This window comes from Phyllostomus hastatus, unplaced genomic scaffold (assembly GCF_019186645.2).
Source record: "Phyllostomus hastatus isolate PE091 unplaced genomic scaffold, TTU_PhHast_1.1 phas_contig_1021, whole genome shotgun sequence".
Taxonomy (NCBI): domain Eukaryota; kingdom Metazoa; phylum Chordata; class Mammalia; order Chiroptera; family Phyllostomidae; genus Phyllostomus; species Phyllostomus hastatus.
In genome coordinates this window covers 304,937-321,869 of record NW_025333505.1, presented here as the reverse complement: position 1 = coordinate 321,869, position 16,933 = coordinate 304,937, and the positions used below count along the sequence as shown (strand labels likewise).

Here is a 16,933-nt window from a genome sequence, read left to right as displayed (position 1 = left end):
CCCGCGGCTGGCCTAGCAGGGCTCGTGCACCGCGGTTGCACCAGCAAACGAAGGTGTTGTTTTCCCACACCTGGGAGCGATCCACAGGTTGCAGCTTAGGGCCCAGCCGCAACCGGGGTTCGTCAGGGGAGTGTTTTCTTCCAGGCGGCCCAATGAGCAGGCACCGCCCGAAGGGAGGCGCTGGGGCGGGAGGTAGCCGAATTCAGAAAGATGGAAGTGAGTGAGGTGCTGGGCTGGGGAGTCAGGGAGCCTGCAGGCTAGGACGGGTGCCAGAGGGGCCCATGGCTTTGACGAAGAGGACGTTCGTCATTTCCAGAAACTGCACATGTAGCTGCCTAGATGAAGCGGGTCACGACCCACGTGGTCCGTGTTAGGGCCAAAACTTACTGTACAGTTGTCCTCCCAGCCCGATCACTGAGGTCGGTTTGTTGGGTCTGTGCTAATGGTCAGGAAAGAAGCTCGTGTTCCGTAGGGAGGTTGGGTTTGGGGTTGACAGTCACGTCATCCGGAGTTTCCAGCACAGTTCTCATTTCAAACAAGCTGCAAGTGAGTCATAGTCTTCCTAAACCTGTATGTCAACAACTGAATCAAGCCAATGTCCCTAACAAAGAACATAAATCACGAAAGTATGAGAACCATCCTGTTGGGGCACCTGCATTCTAAGCTATTTTTAGACAGTAGCTACACCTGCAGTATGCCAGTAGCTACACCTGCAGTATGCCAGTTGAGATATACCTGAATATACCTGAATGTATGTTTGGTCGGAAGGAATGCTTGGCAATTAAAAATTGTAATTCTCCAAATCAGAATATCATCACGACAGAACGAACTTCTAGAAAAAAAGGGGGAGAATCTGAATTTTCTCGGAAAGAATGTTAATTTTTATAATTTTATTAAAAATGTAGATAGTCAGCTGCTGCATACCTCAAAGGCCATTAAAACAGGGACGTCACTAAATAAGATACTTTCAACTAGATTCATGGGCCAGCAAGGCTAGGTCTGCCAGTATAATACGGTAACATTGCTACTAGTTTATTAAGTGGTCCTTCCTCTAGTAGGAACTTATTAAGGTAAAGACTTCACTACCTTTTAATTCTTGGTCTTGAAAATTTTTTGGATGGTGATGGCATTTCATTGAAGCAATTTCACAGACTGAAGTTTTGTGCACTATTTCAAGAAGATACCTATTATCAGAAGTAAGTTTAAGGTTGTTGTACTCATATTTTTTATTTCCAACTTCTAATGTTTTTGTCTGTTCTTGCCCCTATACACAATCACTAGGGGGATAATTTGTCCTTAAAGGTGGGACCTAGAAATGTGAAAATGAAGCAATTTAATCGGTTTTCAAGTTAAGAAAGTAATCGAAGTTTTCACCTGCATCTTAGCTTTCCCTGTAGGCACACGAATTGTAGCATCTTCTTCACTGGAACGGAATCAAAGGGAAATCGTTTCAGCAGGAATCATGTAAGCACGTCAGTTTGTTGAGCAAGTTCCTACCAACTGCTCTCTATGCAAGCAACTATTGGTCATTAGTAAGTCTTACTATGCAATGTTGTCTGGAAAACACAAAATTAAGGTTTTCTTTGTTCTAAGTCTTTAAAGGACCTAAGAGCTGCTGTTTCATCTTGTTTAAATATTTTGTATATGTACATGGTAATTTCAAAATCTACTGTATATCATATAATTTGTTATTGGCAGAAGTGGCTGACAACCTTTCCACTTACCACCAATTATTTTCTATTACCTGTTTTGAAGCTACCTCCATCCCTGAATATAAAATGAAAGGGTGTAAACAAACTATAGTGTGCGGTGCTCCTAGCCTTCACCATATCTGGTCCGCAGTCAATGATAATTTCATGCATTTGTCTTCACTGACTTTGCATTCCATGAATATTACTTGCAGTCAGCTTCACTCTGCGTGTGGGACCCAGGAATCTTTCGTCAAGTAAGGAAAGTGGAAATATGGTTGAATTAATCATCACTCCTCTATGTTGTCGAACCTGAGAAATTAAGGTTGATCCTTTGTGTCCAAATGTCACAGAAACCAGAGACAGTGGCAGCGTACTTAAGAATTTCATTAATCTAGCCTGGCTGGCATGGCTCAGTGGATTGAGCGCAGGCTGCGAACCAAAGTGTCGCAGGTTCGATTCCTGGCCAGGGTACATGCCTGGGTTGCAGGCCATCACCCCCAGCAACTGCACATTGATGTTTCTCTCTCTCTCTCTCTCTCCCTCCCTTCACTCTCTAAAAATAAATAAATAAAATATAAAAAAAAAAAGAATTTCATTAATTTTTTTGTACATAGCAAATATAAATTAGGAAAAGGTACTTACACGTTTTTCTAAAGGAAAAGTATTTAGAATTCATGGCTTGGGTAAATCTCAAAAAAATCCTTGTTGTTCAACTGCTGAAAACGATTATCAGTCTATAGCAATTATTTCTACAAGCTTAAAAAAAAACTAGCCTTCACAGTTCCCAAACCATGAGGCATTGTCTTATCAAAAACATTTTTGTAAAGTTAATTGTTTAGAGGGAACAAATGTATTTGGGGTGTCTCATTTTACCTAAACTCTCAACTTTTTTCATGCTCTCTCTATATTTTCAATTATGTTTCAAGCAAAGATTATTTACCATACATGTGTTACACAGTACCTGAGTATTTTTCCCTTGTGAAATTTTGAAGTAGCCATATTAATATTCTCATTTCAAACCATAAAAGCATTAATATTCTGCTTTTAATATGTCCCTCTGACATGTAAAAAATTACAAAGTAGGACTTTTCTTTTTAAAGATTTACAGACTAAATAATTAAATGATTAAGTATTTGATTAACAATTACAGAATTAAATAATTAAACATCAGCATCTAAAGACTATTTTACTTAGTGTTATGTATGCAATTGCAACAAATTATTCTACAGTAATTAGAATTATGATGTAATATAACTTTTATTACTTTCCCCTGTAGTAATAGTTACATTTTTATAAATATCCGTAGGCTCAAAAAAGATATAACATTCTTTCTAAAGGTATCTGGATAACATTTTCTCAATATTCATATTAACTGTTCATATATTTATTTAACTATTTGAAAGTTCTCATTTATTCCACAGAATCAACACCTTCCATAACCTTCAATAATTATTATAGCATTTTACTTTTACAATGTTAAAAATACAAGCCCTGGCTGGCGTAGCTCAATCAGTGGATTGAGCGTGGGCTGCGAACCAAAGGGTCGCAGGTTCGATTCCCAGTCAGGGTACATGCCTGGGTTGCAGGCCATGACCCCCAGCAACAGCACATTGATGTTTCTCTCTCTCTCTCTCCCTCCCTTCCCTCTCTAAAAAGAAATAAATAAAATCTTTAAAAAAAATACAATCATATACACTTCAACTGGCTGTTAGCATTTCAACATAAGAAGCCCATCATCAGACCTTACACTCTTTGTTTCTGCTAGAATTTGGAACCCCTGCCCCGGAAAGCAGGTACTCAGGGAGTACCAATAACTGCGATGCCCGGCCGTGATTCTGCCACTGCAGACTGATGCGCTGGTGGGACGCGTCGGCAATCTCCCCAGCCGCCGTCATCACTCACGGCCAGTCTGAGGTGCCGGGAAGGACACTGAGTGCTCAGCTCTTCCGCTTGGCAAAGGCCAAGGCTGAAGCCACAGAGACACAGCAGAATCTGGCGGAAGGCCGAGCTGGGGCTGAAGGCCACCCCGCGAGCGTGCAGCTCTCACCCAGGCAAACGTGCAGACCCAGCAACTGTGCACTGATCTCGTTCCTGTGACTGCAGAGAAAGATCTCTAAGTGGTTGTTGTCCACCTAGGCTGAACTTATGGACGTCATTTGTAAGCTTTAAAAATCGTTTTATATTTATGGTGTAAATAGGTTGAAGTTATTTTGTATTTTACTACTAGTGGCCACCAACATCCTGAGATGGATGCATTTACTTTTTCTTTTTGTCTGTCTCCACTGACATTTATCATTCTTTCCCTGTGCTTTGCTTCCCACATCCCTTGGCCTCAGATTTTGCACTATGCTGACAGGCACCTTTTTCTGTCTACCTTGAAGTCTCCTTGGAGTCTCCTTGGCTCTCTTTTCCTCATTAATATTTTATTTATTTATCTTTAGAGAGAGGGAGAGAGAAAGAGAGGGAGAGAAACATCAATGTGTGGTTGCCTCTTGTACACCCCCTACTGGGGACCTGGCCTGCAACCCAGACATGTGCCATGACTGGGACTAGAACCGGTGACCCTTTGGTTCACAGGCCAGCCCTCAATCCACTGAGCCACCCAGCCAGGGCTCACAAGTCTCATTTACTCTCTTGGCCTGATCTTGGTCCTACTTTATTTCCCTGCAAGTGATTCCACATAAAGCCAGGATATCAGGCAAAAATTATAGAGCGTCAAAAATTATCTCGAACATCCTCTAACTTGCTCCTCAAGTTCAGGGCACATGGTTTTATACAACTCTGTAGAGCAATTCGTAGACACACCCATGTTTGAGACATGGAGAATGAAGTTCCCAGGGCCCAAGTGACCTGCCTGCTGTCACGAAGATGGCAGATGGTAGAGACGACATCCAAACGCACGTCTCTCCCACGGTAAAACGCAGGCTCACGCTCACTCCCTTCTGGGCGAGGACTTGCTGATGTCAGCCAGAAAAAACTCGGGGGATATTGGCGGCACTGCAAGCTGCCTCAGGAAGACCCAAAGCTGGTTGGGGCAAGATTCTTGTGGGGCCACAGAGGGAAACACCTTCCTTACCTGTGGAGAGCGTGGGGGCTGTCCTGGGGGGGATGATTTAGGGAGCCAAGCAGAATCTTCCAAAAATAGCTGCCCCCCGCACCCCAGTTCAGGGTTTCTTCTCTTCTGAAAGCAGGGCAGGCACACGCAGAGGCCAGCTGCCATTTACACACCAGGTGTGCAACCTGCAGTGGGGCCTTTGAGGCGTTCCCCTTTCTGGTCCTTTGGGAATGTCATGCAAGTGTCCAGTAAAGGGAATTATAAACCCAGAAACTTAATGATAACAAAAACTGTAATTGCTCAACACCAACAACAAACCAATGATTTCTTTTCTGGAAATATATCCAAAGAAACACAAAACACCAATTCTAAAGAATATAGGCACATATAGGCACCCCTATGTTCACTGCAGCATTATTTACGATCGCCAAGATATGGAAGCAACCCAAATATCCATCAATAGATGGGTGGATCAAAAAGCTGTGGTACACGTACACAGTGGAATACTACTCGGCCACAAAAATAAAGAAAAAAAAAAAAGAAAAGAAATCTTACCTTTGGCAACAGCATGGGCGGAACTAGAAGGTATTATGCTGAGTGAAATAAGTCAGACAGAGAAAGATAAATGTAAAGAACAAAATAAAGAAAGAAAATAGGAACAGACTCAGAGGAGTGCAGACTGACAGTTGACGAGGGCAGGGGAGGGGAGTCGGTGGCTGGGCGAAGAAGGGGAGGGATGGAGAAGCACAGGCTGGCGGTCACAGAGCAGCCACGGGGGTGTCAAGTGCGGCCCAGGGAAGAGAGTAACACACAGTAACTGCAGACGGGCCCGCTGGGGGCTTGAAGCAGCAGAGGGACCCCTCTGCACAGCACACGCTTTTCTAACCGCTGTGCCCCACACCTGAAACTGACCCAGGACAAGAATGAGTGGAAACTATAACTGAAAAATATACGCATGAAGAAAGCACGCCCCCCAGCTTTGAAGATGCGGCGGCAGCTCTGGGAGAAACAGCCGCTGGCCACACCGCCGGTGGACACCTGGAGCTAACACCCACGCGCTCCTTCCCCTCCGCAGGAAGTGAGGGGGGCGCTCCGGAGAAGCTGCAGCCGCACGGAGGAATCCTGAGCCCTCCGGATGCTGATCAAGAGGAAGGGGCTCCAGCAGCTTTGAAGGCTCACAACACCAATGGGTAAGGGCCTGGAGCGAATTCCACGGCGGTAGAACAAAGGATGCCAAAGTAGCACCCGGGGCCGCTGGAATCATAAGAAGCCGGAGGGAAGTAAAAAAAAGTTAAAGTGTTGTAAGAAGCCTGTGTTGTCTGAGAGGAGGGTAAAGTTTTTGGTTAACCACACACAGGCTGATGGAGTTTCTAGTATAACCACAAAAATAGAAGACATAGCATTTATATTTGCAAACCAGCAGTGGAGCATAATGACATTATAAAGAAATCTCAATCAAATAAAAATAGAAAGAGAAAAACGTGTAAGGGATAAGCACTGAAAGCACCAAATAAGGTAGTAGATGTGAATACCAACATATCAGCGATTGCATTGAAAGGAAATAAATGGAAAGCCCCAGATCAAAAGACAAAGACTGTCATACTGGGTTAAAGCATCGCTAACTCTATGTACAGAAGATACCTAAAACACTATCTGCATATCAAAACCCAACAGGGGCAGTGCAAACAAAAAAGTATAGGCTGATCTGACTCATAACATAGGTCCAAATCAGATAAATTGTAATCTAACTAAACACATAGGGATGGGCAAAAGCAGGCTTGGAGTTGTTTGTATGGCAAATAATGCATTTATTAATAAATAGTAATGCAAGGATACACTGAGCCCTGGCCTGTTGTACAGCTGGTTAGAGCGTCATCCTGATACACCAAGGCTGTGGGTTTGATCCCCAGTTCAGGGCACATACAAGAGTCAACCAGCCCTGGCTGGCGCAGCTCAGTGGATTGAGCGCGGGCTGCGAACCAAAGTGTCTCAGGTTCGATTCCCAGTCAGGGTACATGCCTGGGTTGCAGGCCATGACCTTCAGCAACCACACACTGATGTTTCTCTCTCTCTCTCTCTCTCTCTCCCTCCCTCCCTCCCTCCCTCCCTTCCCTCTCTATAAATAAATAAATCTTAAAAAAAAAAGAGTCAACCAGTGAACGCATAACCCAGTGGAACAACAAATCCATGTTTCTCTGTCTCTTCCTCTCTCCCTTCTTCTCTCTCAAATCGATAAATAAAGAACTGTAAAGAAAGAATAAACTCTGGTTTGAGTATGCGTAACCGAAAATCTACTTTAACCCCGCCCTGTATAAAAATGATAGGATTCCATGACTACGTTGGATTTACATCTAGAATGTAGAGCGTGTTTAGTTTTATAAAAAGCGATATATGTAATTCACCGTTTAATAATGGACTAAAGGACAAAGAGCATATGATTATCTCAACAGCTTAAAAAAGGAGGGGGTTGATCAAATTCTGCATCAATCCATGATAACTTTACTTCAGCAAACTAGAAGGAAAATTCCTTAATTTGGTAAAGACCATTTACACAAGTGAGGTCCACAGCATGGACTTAACAGTGGAATGTTGAAAGCTTTTCTCGTGAAATCAAAATGAGACAGTATCCACTGTCAAGGCCTTTATCCAGCATTATACCGGAGTCCTGGTCGGTGCAGTAAGGTGAGAAAAGGAAATAAAATTATAAGGAACAGACAGAAAAACAAAATGTTTGAATTTTTAGACGATACGATCGCGTACAAAAGAAATCTAAAAGAAGCAACAAATGACTACAATTAATGAGTGTTGGGCAAGATGACTAGCATAAGCCATGCATTCCCTTACTGCCTTTAACTTGGCAAAACGCAACCTTCAAAATGATACCCCAGCCCTGAGTGGTCTGGTTCAGCGGGTCGGGTGTCATCCCACAAAGCGAAAGTTCGCCGGTTCGATTCCTCATCAGGGCACCAAACCGATGTTTCTTTCTCATATTGGTATTTCTCTCCCTTTCTTTCTTCCCCACTTTCCCCTCTCGCTATATATGTATATATTTAAATAAATGGTATCCTAGATATTTCTACATGTAAAGTTTTAAAGTCGAAGTGAATAAATCTCTTTACTGTCCTCTCAAATGACACTGAACTCTTATGATCCCATTCCTTATGTTATCATTAACCAGTATTTTGGTTCTACCTTATTTTTCACAGCACGATGAATGTTAATGTCTCCCCCCTGGAGGGGAGGAGGTTAAGCTACGAGTTTCTGGAGACGGCAGGGACGAGGTCTGGGCCAGATGAGCAGAGCGCAGGGGTGGCCCGAGTTCCTGGGGACGGAGGCAGCTGGTCCAGGCGGATGTGGGAGTAGCCCCAGCTCAGGCTGGGTGCAGGCCGCTGCGGTGGCCTTCTCTCCCTCCCTTCCCTCTCTATAAATAAATAAATCTTAAAAAAAGAGATTTATTTATTTGGTGGGTCCACCAGCCCACTGCTTGGGAACCACAGCTGGATCTCCCCCCTCTGGGCCTCCTCCTCCGAGTCGCTGGCGTGGACGACGCTCCTGCTGATGTGGAAGCTGAAGTTTCCTGGAAGGTGTGGAAGGGGTAGGGGGGCGGCCTCAGCTGAGTCCGTGTGTCCTACCATCACGCTTGATGTACAGCCCGCACTGGGGCCTCCCCAGACCGCGCCTCCTCGGTGGGAGCTCATGGAGCTGATGCAGGCTGGGTAGGGGGGCTTCCTCTGAGGGTCTCGGTAGTGCTCAGCAAGGACACTCTCTGGCACCCAAGCCGGGGTGCACCAGCAGGCAGGGGCCCGGGTGGGCCTCACCACAGCCTCCCCAGCAGGGCACGCCCCAAGAGGCCGCTCATGCTGCCAGGGCGGCCGTGCTGGCTGAACACTAGAGGAGCATGCGGCCAGTTCTTCCTTTTAAAAAACCTTGTAAGTTGATATTGTATTATATGGTCAGTGATTTTTAGATTTACTTACGTATCTTACAATTTCCTTGTTCCACTTTCCTTCTCATGACTCAGACCTCCCATCTGGGAACATTTTTTTTTCTCGAATATATGTATTTAAAATTCTCTTTAGTGAGAGCCTGTTGGTGGGGATGCTCAGCCTTGTCTGCCCCTGAAGAACAGTTTAGCTGGGGATAGAATTCAGAGCTGACTCTTGTCTCTTCTCAACACACGCGCTGCGGAGTTGCACCGTCTCTGGCCTCCTGGGCCACTGTTGAGAAGCCGGCCAGCAGTCCAACTCTTGTTCCCTCACAGGGGATCTCGATTTCTCTCTGGCCGCAGTGAAGGCCAAGTCCTCGGGCTCGGCCAGGAGATCACATTCACATTGGAGAGCAGGGGACCAGGCGAGGGGACAGTGGGGAGATCAGAGGACTTGGACAAACACATCACCTGAGCAGAGCAGCCCTGTGCTGGGTGGGATGGGTCCCTCTGCTTCTTCACCCTTTGCAGGAAGACTGGGAGACCAGACTCAGCAAGAAGAGAGAAAACTGAAACTCCTTTGAGACCTTTAGAGACTAAAATGCTAGGGGGCACCCAGATTTGAACTGGGGACCTCTTGATCTGCAGTCAAATGCTCTACCCCTGAGCTATACCCCCTGCCATACCAGTGAGGCCTGATGAGCACCCTTTGTACCTACAGCCACACCCAGAGCACCTGTCCTAGATGTCCCTTCCGCGTGGCTTGGCTGAGTTGCCAGACCTGCCTTACTGCCAACTCATCCCCCCACGTTGGAAGAAGCTACAGGTTCCCTCTTCCCACAGCTCCATAGTCTCTCCACCGTCAGGCCCCGGGGGTGGGGCAGTAACCTGGGGAGCAGCCCCTGACAGCTGGAAGGACCAGCAGTCACATCTGTGCAGTGGGTTTGTGCTGAGCACCTGAGAATAGACTCCAGGTCCCTGTGGCCAGACCCAGCCTGAAGCCCCTCAAAGACGGCACTCCCAATATGCCAAGGTTGTACCAAGGTTGCATGTTCAAGCCCCGGTCAGGTCATAGGCAAAAATCAACCGATGAATGCATCGTTAGTTCAAGAACAAATTGATCTCTCTCTCTCTCTTCCTGTCTCTACCTAAAATAGTGGGATTTGTTAACATGAAGTAGGATGGGTCTTTACTCCAATGTGATGGGTGTCATGAGAAGAGAAGAGACTCACGGGCCGAAGACAGAGGCAGAGCCTGGGTGATGCATCTACAAGCCGAGGAAGGCCAGGGGTCACCAACAAACACCGGAAGCTGGAAGGAAGCCAGGAATGACGCCCCTCTAGAGCCTTAGGAGAGAGCACGGCCCGCCTGACACCTCGATTTCAGACGCTGGCGTCCAGGACTGTGAGACACCGCATTCTGTTGTTTATGTCACCCACGCTGCGGCACTTTGTTGCAGAAGCTACAGGACATTGGTATGCTGGCTAGCGATAATTTACATCACATCCGGTTAGAAGAACTGGCTCGGTTTTTGTCTCTGGACTGGACTGTGGATGATACTGAAGTTGGACCCATTGGGGTCCCAAGAAACAGACCCTCGAAGTTGGCATTGGGGGTGGATTTGGTCTTGTCCTTGGCCTTCAAGGCTGTGCCCAGTGCCTGGCTGGGTCCTGAATCAGAAGGGAGGGCTGTAAAGGGGGACTACAGTACCGTCTCCATAGAACTGACTTTGTCAGTTCAGCTCAAAGAGGAAAAAGAGACTCTCTGAGGGGGCACCCGGATTTGAACCGGGGACCTCTTGATCTGCAGTCAAATGCTCTACCCCTGAGCTATACCCCCTCTCATTAACAATGATGTGTAATTAATACACTTTACACCTCCACTCACACACAGGCTGTTGACTCTGACTCAGCAGAGGGTTGCTAGTCCTGCTCAACTGTACTTGCGACTCTTAGGCCATAATTATTCCTTTCCCAGAAAGGTGCCATCTCTTCTGAGCACCAGCGTCAAAGGTCACTGAGGGTCCATCTGGGGCAGTGAAGTGTGCACCTTGCCTGGTGTACCAGGCGGAAGATGGAGCCCGGAGGTGAGCTGATCATTCCTGAGCAAGGACTGGACTGTTCTTCACCTGCTGATCAGTGGAGGCTACTTTCGAGCTGTCCACAGTGTGGGGCCAAGACGAGCTCCTCTACCTCCCTTCTGAGTCCTGCAAGCTTGTGGGGGGCATCTCTGGGGAGCACGGACTCAGATCTCTAAGGCACTTGAACTTCAGCTCTGATTTCACCTTTCTGTCCTGTGTGCCCTGCCTTCCGGGCTCACGGCTGCTTCCCGCCTGTTCTTTAGCTGTCCCCTCCAGTCCACGACGACACATACTTCCTAGACTGTTTCTTGGGATGTCTCCGTCACGACCGAGTCCCTGTCTTCCTGGTGCTTTCCCCAACAGGTTCAGGGGGCTTGGGAGGTTCTAGGGCAGGTGCGTCAGCATTGATGGCACAAGGACTCCGTCTTAGACACAAACTAAACGAAAACCTAGCAACTTGGGATGACAAGTCTTCATCCTGTCTTGTAGGTTCAGGGGTTCGGAGATCTGGGGGGGGCTTTGCTGGGGGCCTCTGGCTCAGGGTCTCTCAGGAGCTTGCAGGTGCGCTGTCCGTGGGCGCTGCTCACCTGAGGGTGTGCCTGGGGCTGGGGGAGCCGGTCTCGGGTCTGAACTCGCTCTCAGGTGCTGCCGCAGAGAGGGCTCCGCTCCTCACGGGCTGCGGGCAGGGGGCTGCTTCCCTGTCCCAGGGGCCTCCTTGCACGTACTCTCATTTCCAAACACCCTCGCCCCCACACCCAGGCTGGTGTCCCACCAAACATCTGAGCGCCACGTGGCCCAGGCAAGGCCACACAGAAAACCGGCCACCACGCGTGGAGAGTGTGCATTCAGTGTGGTAGGAGTTTGTCACCCTGTTTTCCGGAGTGGCCGCGCCAGTTCGCCTCTGACTGCTGCATGTGAGGGGTCCGTTGTCTCCGAACCCTCACGGAGTCACAGGAAGAGCAACCTCGTCTTTGACAACCTCATGCCGTCCCTCTAAACTTTTCTCGGTGATCTTTTCTCTTCTCCAGGCGACTTGAATGACCATTCCTAGGTGACAGAAAGCCCCGGGTGGCAGGCTGAGTTCCGTCATCAGGGTGTCCCGTCCCCGGCAGTAACCAGCACTCTGGACCTGACTGCAGGTCCGTCCTCCCCGAGAAGGGGGACAGTGGGGACATGGTCCTTCGTCTCCCGGTCCCCCGTGGCATCCAATGCTCGCGCGTAGGCGAAGAGAAGGAAGGGAAGGAGGAGAGGGAAGGGGACGCGGAAAGCTCTCACTGGGTGAGTTCTGGGTAAGACAGACTCGTTCTCTCCGGGCTGGGGAACGTCTGGAGTTGCTCCTGGGGCGTCTCCTCGAACGTCCCGAGGCCTCTGCTGGGACCCCGACCAGCTCCATGGCCCGGCCGTGCGTCCCTCTCCTGGCTCTCCAGGATCTGCGTCCCAGCTATCACTCTGTTAGGGCCCGTGGCCCTGTCCTCTCGCAGGGAGACTGAAATCGCTCCAGAATGCCTCTCTCTGTGTGGCCCAGGAAACCCTCGTGGGCCTTTTGCGCCCACCCACTCGGGTGACACCTGTGGATCCCAGAGCGTGGCCTGGCCCCTCTCTGTCCAGAGGGCTAGACACACCCCACTGCAGACACCAGCCCCAGGACACAGCCCCGGGCCTCTAGTGGACCCCACGAAGCCCCTACCCTAGGCTCAACGTGGGGCAGAACGCCCCGACTCTTCCTCTGCCGAGGAGGGGTCCTCACAGCACAGCCTGGCCAGAAAAGCGTGTCTGCACAACACTCGCCGATCCCCAGCGCCATGACGCTCTCACACCTGGGGAAGGGGGCGGTGAGTGATCTGATCGCCAGGAGGGACTTTGGGGTGTGCCCAGGGAGCTCTGTCTCACTCCTGCTTTTGTTGCCTGCCTGTACCTGTTTTATCCAGGACTCTCAGTTCAAACTACCTTCAACTGCTTTATTTGGGTACCTTATAGAAGTGCAAAAGTTTTATGTATCTATTGCACTATGAATGAACGTACTAGGAATGTTTCCTGTTGTTTTGCAAATGATGCCACAATGAACAGCTTTGTACACGTCTCCGGATGCTCTTCTGCTGCGGTTTCTCCGGGGGATCTTCCCCGAAATGAAATTCCTGGATTGTATGCACACTTTTAATGTTACTATTACAGTGTTATGTAATTGTCGTCATTTTACTTTATGATTTTTATTGCCCAAATTTTCCCCATAGCGAGTGTACCATTTGTACTTCCATTGTGCGCAGATGCAAATACCATTCCCCCTCGCCAACTCTTGATCTAGTAAAATCTCCACATGTCCTAAGTTTTGGGAGGGGCGTGAAGATGGTGCCTCTCTATTATTAGAATTAATTTTCATTTCGCTCATTTCTAGCAAAATTGAGCATCTTTTCATAGGTTTATTTGGCATAATAAACCTCTTCTGTGAATTATTTGACCTGTCTTTTTCTATTCTTTTGCTGGGCTATTTTTTTTTCTGTATAGAAATTATTTTAAAAATAATTTAAAAATTTTAAGTTGAAGGAAAAAGCATGCAGAATTTACCATCTAAAGCCATTTTTAAGCGGACAGGTCAGGAGTGTGAAGTATGTCCACAATGTTTGCAACAGACCTCTATGACCTTTCCATCGGCTTATATTCTGGGACAAATCCATTCTCCATCTTACGTGGCTGCAAAATTCAGAGTCTCTTGCTTAAGGAATGTCTTGTCTTAATAAAATTGAAATTTAGATATCAAATTTACCTTTTTTAAAAAAAGATTTTATTTATTTATTTTTTTAGAGATGGGAGGGAGGGAGAAAGAGAGAGAGAGAGAAACATCAATGTGCAGTTGCTGGGGTCATGGCCTGCAACCCAGGCATGTGCCCTGACTGGGAATCGAACCTGCAACACTGGTTTGCAGCCCGCGCTCAATACACTGAGCTACGCTAGCCAGGCAAGTTTACCTTTTATAATTTGTGATTTGGGGGTGTGTTAAAAAATCCTTTCCTAGGTCATACAGACATGTAGTACAGATGGGGTGTTTGTGGGACCCCCAAATTAATATGTCCAGGTGGGTCCTTTGGGAGGTGATTAGGTCACGGGGTAGAACCCTCAGGAATGGGATTAGTGCCCTTGTGACACAGGCCCCAGAAGAGCTCTCTCGTCTCTTTGGGTGCGTGAGGACGCAGGAGGAAGACAGTTTGTCCACTAACCAGGAAACGGGTCCTCACAAACACGGAATGTGCCAGTGGCTTGACCTTGCACTTTCCAAACTCCAGACTGTGAGAAATAACTTTCCATTGTTATAAGCCACCCAGTCTCCCATGTTGTTTTGTAAAAGAGGTCCAAGATGGCCCATTACTAGGGCCCCTAGGTTGTGCCCCTGGAGGGGACTATGCGCTGGACCTGGAGGACCGGTGTGACTGTGCCCTCCCTCCTGGCAGTCCCCACCGACTCTCCCGTGGAGCCTCTGCAAACCCCTGTCGTGTAGGTGCCTGCTCTTTCCCAGAGCTAATAAAACATTCTACCCAGCTGACCAGTTGCCATGTTCTCACTTCCGTTCGAACACCGGGAAGCTCAGAGATAAGCTTTGTATTCAGCGGGAGTAGCTTCTCCTAACCTGGGCTCAAGAATATTGACTGACCCCCTCTCCTAAACATTCAGACCTTGCTTTTTCTTTTGCCTTCAATGTTTAAAACGATGGTAAAACACACACACTCTTTTTAAGCGTGCAGTTCAAGGGTATCAAGTAATTCATCATGTGTGTAACCATTGTCACCATCCATCTCCAGAACTGTATCATCTTCCCCAGCCGAAACTGTCCGGATTGATCAACGACTCTGCCTCCTCCCACCTCCAGCCCCTGGCTCCCACGATTCTCCCGTCTCTGTGACTTGCACTGCCTCATACACATCAGCCCTTGCCTTTTTTTTATACCTGTTCGATCAGTTGGCCTTTTATTGCGTCTTTTATTGCAAGCTGCCTCAGATCCTATTTTTTTTTGAAGGAAGCTTGGCATAAACAAATAAAACCAGGATGGTGATCATCAGGCACCAGAGAAACACAGAGGAAGCCTGGGACAGACGTCCTCTACCCCTCCAGCAAATGAGTATGGCCGGGGAGGTAAAAATGAAAGGCACGAGGAGGGTCACAGGAGTGACACTTAAGTCTCTAACACGCGTTGGAAATTTACACCCCACCAGACTGGGCCTGTGGGATAATGACGAGCTACACTGCCACTAGAGTAAAAGTCAAATGACATGGGGGGCACTGGGATTTGAACTGGGGACCTCTTGATCTATAGTCAAATGCCCTACCCCTGAGCTATACCCCCAGCATTACCCTTTCTTAGTAAGACACTTTCGTAATTGCAGTCTTTCCCAAGCTCTGCTCTTACCATCACGTGTCTCCCTCGGGAGCTGCGTGAGCCACTGCTGTGGACACACCCTCCTTCATACCTGTCAGAAGCTGCTCCCTTTTCTCAGGGTCTGTGCACTTAATGTTTAGACTTATGATGATGATTATGACTGGTATGGGAGGAATTGTACCCGTTCTCTTAGTATCTAAGATGTTTCTGCCCTGGCTGGTGTGGCTCAGTGGGTTGACGCCAGCCTGTAAACCAAAGAGTCACCAGTTCAATTCCCAGTCTGGGCACAGGCCTGGGTTTCAGGCCAGGTCCCCAGTAGGGGGCGTGTGAGAGGCAACCACACATTGATGTTTCTCTCCCTCTCTTTCTTCCTCCCTTCTCCTCTCTCTAAAAATAAATAAATATATTTTAAAAATATCTAAGATGTTCCTTCCTTCCTTCCTTCTTTCCTTCCTTCCTTTTTCTCCATCTCCCACTCTCTGTTTTGGTTTCCCTCCCCAGGGACCGAGGCCTGGGACCTATCCGCAGCTCTCAGCAGTCGGCTTACCCCAGGAGAGGCACCTGGCTGAAAAAGCTGCAGCCCAGCTCTTTGGAGAAAGAGGAATGGTTAGGCAGGGATAGACCTAGACGTCAGCGGCGCTAGAGGCCTGGGCCTGGGCACCAAGCCTCCTTGCTCCAAACCTCAGAGAGTCCCTGCTTCGCACTTACACGTGCTCTACCCCTGCGCCATCCCTGCATCTGTCCGAGGCTCTCTCGGTTATGTGGGACTGTGGGGTGAGACTTCGGCTCTTTAATTCAGATTATTCTGAAGTGTGATTGGCCTACCCGGATCGAGGAGGACTGTTCTTTGGCCAAGAGTATCGAGAAGCTGGAACCTCCACACATGCTCTCGAGGCCCACTTACCGGAGAAGGTAGGTGTGTCAAGCTTCTAAGACTCCACGAGGCCCGGCATGTGGCAGTCTGCCTTTCTTAAAAAAAAAAAGGAGTTAAGAGCACTGGCAGGCAGATGATTCCCCCCGCCCAGGATTCTAAAGACCTTGATGACCATGAACACACATCTTTGCCCAGTCTCCTTATTTCCCTAGGAGCGATTCCTGAAAGTGAACATACCAAGCTCAAGGCCATGCCCGCTGGAACGGTGGCTCCGGGCAGCGGTCCTCAGCGGGAACTCGGTGCTGGCGGGCCTCCTGTGCTCGCCCTGTACTTTTCCATCCCCCCACCCCCACCTCCATGGTCCTGCAGTGTTCGCTCGGCCCCTCCCTGGAGTGTTAACAATCAGCTTCAGAAAAGCATCCAGAAATTCGGAACTGGCACAACCATCCAGGTGCGGAGCGTGCCTCCCGGACTCGCAGCCCCAGACCCTGACCCTGGTCTGACCGGGCTCACCAGACCTCCCCCGCCAGACTCTCCAAGGCAACACTTAAGCCAGAATGCCCTCCAGGTTACCTGGGAAACCAAATGAGCGATCAGAGGGCTGCTTGGTGAGGCTGCAGCCAGAGCAAATGGAATTGAATCCTCTGGAGGGTATTTTCTCAGGCCCAGAAAATTTGTATGAGCTATTCCTGTTCGAAAGTACTGTCTGTTCTCGACAGCCCAGAACATCCATGTGCCCCGAGCTGGGGGCCTCAGCGTCCTCCCTCCCTGCAGGTCACTGAGTGCTGTCACTCCGTGTCCTGAACACGAGCATCCCTTCTCCTCCACCTGGTGTCTCAGCTCAGTGACCCACTTCCTGTGCACAAATCTTCGCCCACCAATGGAGGGTAGAAGGTAGGGAACTTAATTTTTCTACAAACCGGCGTGACCTCTGATCTGTGT

The 16,933-nt window shown here is 48.4% G+C and overlaps 2 non-coding genes across 2 annotated transcripts; both read right to left on the bottom strand.

The window, feature by feature from the left end:
* Nucleotides 1-9,277: 9,277 nt before the first annotated feature.
* Nucleotides 9,278-9,349, bottom strand: TRNAC-GCA. Its single transcript has one exon. It is a non-coding gene; the product is annotated as a tRNA-Cys (tRNA).
* Nucleotides 9,350-10,438: 1,089 nt separating this feature from the next.
* TRNAC-GCA lies at nt 10,439-10,510 on the bottom strand. The gene has a single exon. It is a non-coding gene; the product is annotated as a tRNA-Cys (tRNA).
* Nucleotides 10,511-16,933: the final 6,423 nt, after the last annotated feature.